The sequence below is a fragment of the Vigna angularis genome, chromosome 6 (genome assembly GCF_016808095.1).
Source record: "Vigna angularis cultivar LongXiaoDou No.4 chromosome 6, ASM1680809v1, whole genome shotgun sequence".
NCBI lineage: Eukaryota > Viridiplantae > Streptophyta > Magnoliopsida > Fabales > Fabaceae > Vigna > Vigna angularis.
Genome location: NC_068975.1, coordinates 8311581 through 8320147, shown reverse-complemented (window position 1 = coordinate 8320147; position 8567 = coordinate 8311581). Strand labels below are relative to the sequence as shown.

The 8567-nt window shown below is 37.6% G+C and overlaps 1 long non-coding RNA gene across 6 annotated transcripts; it reads right to left on the bottom strand.

Annotated features, from left to right (window-relative positions):
* Positions 1–4502: 4502 nt before the first annotated feature.
* Positions 4503–7896, bottom strand: LOC128197336 (uncharacterized). Of its 6 annotated transcripts, none has more exons than XR_008249749.1 (3): positions 7219–7896; positions 5637–7119; positions 4503–5054 (listed from the first exon to the last, which is right to left on the bottom strand). It is a non-coding gene; the product is annotated as an uncharacterized LOC128197336 (long non-coding RNA). The 6 variants fall into 6 exon arrangements; XR_008249750.1 differs by lacking the exon at positions 4503–5054 and having other exon boundaries at positions 5387–5772; positions 5863–7119; XR_008249752.1 differs by lacking the exon at positions 4503–5054 and having other exon boundaries at positions 5387–5937; positions 6135–7119.
* Positions 7897–8567: the final 671 nt, after the last annotated feature.

The window sequence follows — 8567 nt, the reverse complement described above, 5'->3', positions numbered from 1 at the left end:
GTTATCAAACAGCAAAAAAACACACACAAATCATGCATCTGCAGAAGTCGCGCTCAACGGTAACTAGCGTTGAGCGGTGACAGGTTTTTCTGCATAAAATGCCCTAGCTAGCTTCTAATCTCCACCCATATGCAATATTTACACTGCCAGACCTCAATCCAATAGTTTAATCGGTCCAAACATCAATTATTTCACTTAATCATGCATAAACATCAAAAGCCTTCAAGAATCATGCTTAGACAACCATATTCATTCAAAATCATACTTCCAAAACCCTAGAATGTAAAATGCATGTACTTACTTGGGTGAAGATACTTGATGGATGAAGAATGCTTTGTAAATGTGGAGGAATCAACCCCTAACAGCAATGCTCTCTCAAAACCCAAACTCTAATGGAGAAGTGGTGCAAAAATGGTGGAAGAAGGGTTTTTGTGAAGACGGGTGAAGGGAAAAGTAATGAGAATGCTTTGGTGAGTGCTTGAGAGTGCTTAGGAAGAATGGAGACTGAAAGTGGCGGCCAAGACGCGCCCTAGGGTTTTAAAAACACTTAATGGGCCAACCCACGCTGAGCCCAAAGTTTTAAAAACCAGAAACCCATTCTACAGTAACAACCTCAACGCTAGAATACCACTGAGCGGCAAGCGCGGGATCAATTCTCCTTCTTCCTAGCTTGCCCTAAGTGTCTTTAACCAATGCCTCTCAACCTCAACTCTAAATTTTTGAATTCCTGCAATTTTCCACTTCTTTCACATACTCTTACTTGATCAATACATTTAGTCTCTCACACCACTCAAACATTTCACACACAAACCCATATAATGCAACTAGAACAGAATCAAAACAATCAACCAAAATAAATTCAATCAATTGGGTTGTCTCCCAGGTAGCGCTTGTTTAAGGTCACGAGCCTGACCCAAAATCTTCCAACACACATCAGTAGGTGCAAACCTTCTTACCATCACCCATCAGCAGGTGTACCTTCTTAGTATCCTTCAATAGATACTCAACCATCTAGCATCCATCAGAAGATGTTATGCCTTGGCAGGCTCATAACCCAATAAAACAATGTTCAAAAGTATTTTTTAAAAAAATTACATCACCAAAATACAAAAAAAAATCAAAGAAACCAATATTTTTAAATCACTGGGGTGCCTCCCGGCAAGCACTCTTTTAACGTCATGAGCTTGACCCAATAAAGCTCACAATCCATCTTCAATGTTGGTGTTTCTTTCGCTTTCATCACACCAACTCATTAACTGCTTCCGATCCACCTTTTTGACTCGTCTAGAATATGGAGCTTTAATCTCTATCACTTCATTCTCTTTAAATCCTTTCACAACGCATAACTTGTTCTTGAATCTCACAGGTGTGCCAAGTTTGAATTGTGCATCCTCCCAATCATAGTGAACCATCCTTCCTTTATCATCTTTATCTTCTTCCCAAACCTGCATCAAGACACAATTTTTACCTTTGTTGACCGACTTGGCAACTTTATGACTAACCTACATCAAGACACATCCTTACATGCAGCTTTATGACTAGTCTTCTTTACTTGAATCTGCTTATCTTTGGAGACATCAAAGATCACCTCCTCTGGATGGTCTTTAAGCATTATCAACCCATCATCCACATTGATGATTAATGTAACCGTTTTCATAAACGACCTTCTAAGAATGATTGGGATCTTCTCATCCTCCTTCATCTCCATCACAACAAAGTCAACCAAAAATTCAAGTTGTTCTACTTGAACCACAATATCCTCAGCCACACCATAGGGTTTCTTGGGTGATTCATCCGTCATTAGCAAAGAAATCTTTGTTGGCTTTACTTTAAGTCCACCAGTCCTTTTAAGCACAGATAGGGGCATCAAATTGATGCTTGAGCCTAAATCAAGTAGGGCTTTCCCTATTTTCACATTCCCATGGATGCAAGGAATAATAAAACTTCATGGATCCTTCACCTTTAGAGGACGTTCCTTCTTCAAAGCCAGACTACAAGCACCCTGTTCATCAATAGCCTCCTCATCTATATATCTCTTTTATTTAAGGAAACTTTTTAGCCTCTTTGCATAAGTAGGAATTTACTGCAGTGCTTCAGTCACATGTACAATAATCTCCACTTGATTGAAGATTTCCCTAAAACGCTCAAATTGTCCCTCTTTATCTATTCTCTCACACCCCTTTGGATAAGGAAGAATTTTTTCACTTTTTACAATTTTTTTCTCTCCATTCTTCTTTTCTCTCTTTTCCATCTCACCCTCACATATTTTCTCTTCTTCTTCCTCTTTCTTCTCTAACTCAACTCTCTCTTTTTCCTCTTACACTCCCTCATCAACTACACTCATTATGACTTTACACTCTTCCTTAGGGTTAACCTCAGTATTAGCCCCAAATTGATTTTCTGCTTTGTCCTCCATCCTTTTGGCCAGCTGGCCAACCTGCAGCTCCAGATTTCTGATAGCAGCTTCGTTGCTCTTATTGGTGTAGGTCGTCACCTGCATAAATTGTTGGAACATCTCTTCCAACTTGTTGGTTTTCTCATTCAAAGCAGATACTTGTTGCCATAGTGATGGTTGTTGTTATGGTCTATTGAATTGTCCTCCTACTTGTCTAGCTTGTCCATTCTGACCGTGACCCATGCTTGGGTGAGGTTTCCACCCTTGTTGAAATTACCTTGGCGAAATTGGAATTGATTGAACATGTAATTGACTTCTTCTAGGACCTCCATTGGATAAGCACATTGACCATTGATATGGTCACCACCACATAGTTCACAGAAGTGTTGTTGAACCTGTGAAACGTTCTTCAGCTCCTTAGGCAATTGAGCGAGTGTTTTTGTCAAATTCTCCAACTGTTGAGTTATGAGTTTGTTCTGTGCAAGCAAGGCATCTTGAGTTGGTAATTGTAGAACTCCCTTTTGTTGAAGTGGAGCTCCTCTTTCACTGTGTGTCTCGTTATCATTAGTAGCCATATTCTCTATCAATTCAAATGCTTCCTCTAGAGTCTTGCACTTGATGTTACCTCCAGTTGAGGCATCGAGCATAAGTTTTGTTTGAGAGCCCAGACCTCCAAGGAACAAAAAGACTATTGATGCTTCATCAAAATCGTGCATGGGTGTCTTCCTTAATATGCTTTTATATCTGTCTCATGCTTGTCCTAGGGTTTCTTCCATGCCTTGCCTGAAAGAAGAAATTTCCTGTTTACCTTTGTTGATTTTGGACTGTGGGAAGTACTTGTTCAGAAACTTTGACACCACAGCTTCCCAATCAGTAAAGCTATCCTCGGGGAAAGAGTTCAACCATATCTTAGCATTGCCTCCCAATGAGAAAGGAAACAAACTAAGCTTTATAGCTTCATCTGGCACACCATTGATCTTTACAGTATTGCAAATCTCATTGAATGTGGTCAGATGCTCATATGGACTTTCATGAGACAGTCCATTGAATCGGTTGCTCTTCACCAATTGTATCAACGTCGATTTCACCTCCATGTTTGCAGCATTGACCCTCGTCCTTGCAATGCTATTAAAGTTATGAGGGCCAACAATAGTGGTGTGATTCGCCATAGTGCGTCTACCATTGTTTTCCTCAGCCATCTCTCTAATGCTCTGATCAGATCCTTGAGGTGAGGGTTGCAAAAGTGTCTCTAGAGAAGGACATAATTCTCTAGATGTTCGTACCTTCCTTCTCCTTCTACTTTCACTCAATCCTTCAAGAAGAGGTTCTTGATTTTTCTTGCTCCTAGTCCGAATTGTATCCTGCATACACAAGAAAACAAAACCCTAGAAAACACTTGTTTTAGAACAAAACAAAAACAAAACAAAAATAAAATCAAGTCAAAGTTAATCAATAATCACACGAATAGAATAGTTAAACCACGAGTCCCCGACAACGGCACCAAAAACTTGTTAAGACTTCAGCAAGTGTATCGAATCGTATCAAGTAATATAAATGGTAAGACTAAGTATCATTTTCCCTAGAGACTCATTGGCCTAGACAGTCGTGTGATTTGTTGATTATTTAAGACTTGAAAAACGAAAATCAATGTTTATAATGCAGAAAGTAAATATGCACGCAAGTTTTGATATAATGACCAAAGAATACGCAAGTGAATGATGTATGAATTAATTATGTTGTTGGGGTTTCCGACTCATCCTATCCACTCTCATGTGTTTACGAATTCAACTCCTTCATTAATATTAATGTCACTTTCTAATTTACCCTAAACCCGATGTCTCGGTGAAGAGAGCCTACTCTTAATTACTAGTTTACAATGTCTTGTCTCCCTAGCAATTAATTATGCATTACGCACAGAAGCTTAAAGGCAATCGGTCCTTTTATCCCTATGTCTAGGTAATATTGCTTCGAAGAGAATTTTCCCAAGTCTAGATTTCCCCGTATGTGTCCATATTGACAAAAATCAAAGATCATGCAATTGAATGAAGTAAAGCATATATATCAAGAATCAATTTAATACATGAGAGTTTGAAAAGATTATATTGTTTCCCGAACAACAATGGAGGTTTAGTTCACCATAGACATAGTGAAACTAGATGAAAATAATGAAAACAATGAAAGATAGAACCCTAAAAGTTATAGATTGGAGCTTCCGCATCCAAAATCTGCCTCCGAGGGGTGAAAAGAGTGTTTCTGCACCTCTTTCTGTCAAAAGATAAACCCTCTAGGTCGACTAAAACCTTATATAGCTCATAAAAATAACAAGAAAACTGGCCCAGGCCCACGCAAATGGCGATCAGCGCTTCAATGACGCTCAGCGGTAGGTGCGATACTTGGAAATAACGCTCAACGTTGATGCCCAGGCGTGTAGTAGTGAACTCACTGAAGAAACTGGCGCTCAACGGTAAAAGTACTTCTAAGCGTTGGCTGCGGCACTTGTTTTTTCCCTCAGGGTTGGCACTTAAGCATCGGCCAGAGAACTCCACATTGAGAATTGCGCTCAACGCTAGCTGCGGTTCTTCTTTTGTGCCCTTTTCCTACTTCTCTTGAGTCCAACTCCTTATTACTTCAACTTCCTTCATCCAATTCATGTTAATTCCTGCCAAAACAAGGAAAACCAAGCATAAAACCAATAATACAACCTTCAACTCTGTTATTCTCTAACTTAAGCAAAAAACATGATTTCAAACTAGTTTCTAAGTCATAAGGGTGTTTTTAGTATCATAATTAAGTGTAAAAATAACGGTATTTCAAATGTTATCAAACTTCAAATCCCTCATAAATTTAAGTTAGTCCCATGCAGCTGTTAGATACCAGGTCCCATGCAGACGTCAAATACCAGGATTCGGTTGTTCGAGTCAGATTAATTCATTAATTCCACAATCCAACAAAAACAGTTTAAACCTTGAATTGAAAATCTAAACACTAATATTCAATGTGATATGATGTTTTAAAATTTCACCTTATCTGGCTATTTATATAACACTCTAGGATCAGTAACTTTAATAGTCCAAATAGTACAAGCATAGTCCAAACAATAAAATCATAATTCCTGATATTTTAACCATTTAGCACTTTAAATTTCATACATGATATTCAGTAACAAAAGAAACAGGAAGAAGCTTCTCCCCCACTACCAAGCAACGTTCTATTGTAGACAGCATCAGAAGACAAACCACACCTGTCGATAGCAATTGTCCATTTACTGTCTATAAAATCAGTTGCTGAAAGCAATGCACCTGGCCAAGCCAAAGCAGTTAAGAGTGATCTCAAAACAGTCATCATAGCCCCTTGTTTCATCAACTTCATCGCATGTCCTGATGCAAGTCACAGTAACATAAACATCTTTGAAAGAGGTACTTATGTGCTAATAATTTTTTTATTAGAATCCCAAATCTCAAACCCACTAGAAGTAAGCCAATCTTGAATTGTAGTGCTCACAGCAATCAGCTTCTTGGACTCCTACTGCAGCACATACCAAACTTTTGGCAAGATAACAAGAAAGGTTATTTCTGTTGGCAAGGATGGTCACCATCAATCATAAGAATATTAACACTATAGTTCCAAGATAAACTGAACTACAAATACAAGTTGATTTCAATAGAAGAGTGTAACTTTTTATCAACATCAAGCTTTCCAAGGTAACCTTGACCATTAAAGGGTAATATTCACTATGTACCTCTGCAAGTTGTCATTATGACCTTCCTAGGGCCTTATAAAATCTTCTTTCTCAAAGACAAATCTAGAGACTAAGATCTCAACCCGTAGCCTCTGAAAGCAGAAGTCCAACAACAAACTAATTTCAAAAAATAACCAGGTACAGATGTATTTTTTTGATATTATAAGAAAGGTGGGCAGAGTTCATACAAATGCACAGAGAAGTAAAGCAAAGTCACTAGAAAACAATAAGATGAAAGATATTAAAACCTACGCCTTGGTTATGGTTTTCCCAATAACCTAGAATTCAAACTCATCGACTCCCCCAACTCTCCTAGCCATTTTGCTTCCAAAGAGTCCTACTCCTACGGCTAGAAAAAGTAGAACAAAGAGATACATAAATAATTTCATTGTTTAAAAAAGAATTTGACTGACATAATAAAGTATAAAGAAATGCAAGATGTCAAGAAATCAACCGTCCTACAGATTGCCACTTTTATAAGAATAATAATATTATTTGTTAACAAATAAGAACCAATGTGTACTTTGAAGGAATCAAATGTGTTGTCATCGCAGAACACGATATCTCAGATATTCTATAGGCCCGCATGACTCCTTCAGTTAGTTACAATCTAAAGTAAACACAAACTATCATGTAACATTTGTATTTATGGCAATCTAAGAGGAAGTTATCCTATTTAAGTAGTTAGTGTAAGCATGTAAATGGATGATTATAACAACAAAAGTCTCAAACTACAAACTAAAATTAAAAATAAAATGAGAGAAAGGAAGCCATAGAAACGGGACATGATAGAATTATAGCAAATCTAATAACATTATAAGCTAATATAAACCTCCAAATGATGCAGCAACAGCAACAAAACAAGCAACAGTTCCTACAGCGATAGCAACTGTAGCAAATCCAGTTGCTCAAATTACAGGGATTAGAATACCCAACGTTGGAGCCAAAGCACCTAGACTTGCAGCTATGGCAGGTGCAACTAACCCTGTTGAATGGTCAAAATAAAAACATTCATAAAGAGCTGGTTCATGTGGAAATTCTATATTTCATAATTTAGATACAAAAGATAGCATGATCTCCATACACAAGTAATAGCCAACAAAGCTCCACCATTTATTGCAGCAGCACCAATTACACCACCCCGCTTTAATTTAGCCCACTTACTTTCATTTGATTGAGTTTCTTCTTTCTTTGACTCTTTGCCTTAATAAAAGCCATCGCAGAACAAGCAACTATTGATGGAAGCTACTCCAGGATATGCAGAAGAAGCTCTAAAACTCAGAGAAGTGGCAGCAGATTAAGAGAATGCAGTGGAATTTCTGGATGCACGGAAGGTGTTTGATAATATGCTGGAAGTGTTTGAGTGGTTGTGTTTGGTAGAATTCTAGCTCAGCAAGCTTTCCAAAGGGGAAAGAAGCTAGAGGAGGTGCAAGATAACAATGCACAAGGTTGAACTTGAGAGTGAAAGCTGAAAATTGGCAGCATTTCTTTACTACAAATCAAGTTGAATTTACAATGGATGAGCTCTCTTTTTATAGGCAAAGATGAGCTTTGGAAGTGTGCTATGAAAGCTATCTTAGTCTACAAATGTAAAACGTGCAGACTCCAAATGCAGCAGCTGTTTCCAATCCATGTGCTCCATATGTTCCTCATGGAAAAGGTGCTAAATGAAGGAAGTCACCCGGTTGCTTGTGTTTCACGTTTTTCACATGTAAAATGTGTAAAATGTGTTTCTTTCATTGCTAATTAATGTGCAGCAGCAAAGCTTGTTTGGCAGCATCATTATAGGTTCCAATTCCTTGTTATTTGGCCTACAAAACAACATAAAAGTATTTTTAGCAAAGACATAGATTTTAAGACTTAGAAAGAAAAGAACTTTTGTTTATTTAACTTCCCTTTCTTAGTCTCAAGTTGATACTTCTTAGGATGGGAAGACCCTAAAGGGGTTGCCATCAACCATGGTCTCAATGGCCTCCTACCAAAACCAATACCCATCTTAATCATTAAAGATACAGGGACCAGTAAATATGAGATTCTAATAACTGACAATACAAAGCAAGTTTATAATATGCAAACATTTGCAATCACATTCAACTTGGTACTTCAACTCTTCTTTCAAACCATTCAATTAGCCTACAAAATCAAGGGAATCTAGCACAAAACCATTAAATTCACCTTCAACTCTCTTATTTCCAACAATTCAAAAAAATCATAAGTTCAAGCTAATTTCTAAGTCATAAAGATTGTAATTGAAGTCAATTTTAAGTATAAAAGTAACAGTTTTTCAACTGTTATCACATACGTGGACTTAATTCTGGTTCACGTACCATGGCAGGAAGGATATTATGAGTAGGTTACTAAAGCAGATTGTGAAAAGTATGTCAAGAAATGTGTTAAGTATCAACAACATAGAAACTTAATGCATGCAAAAAC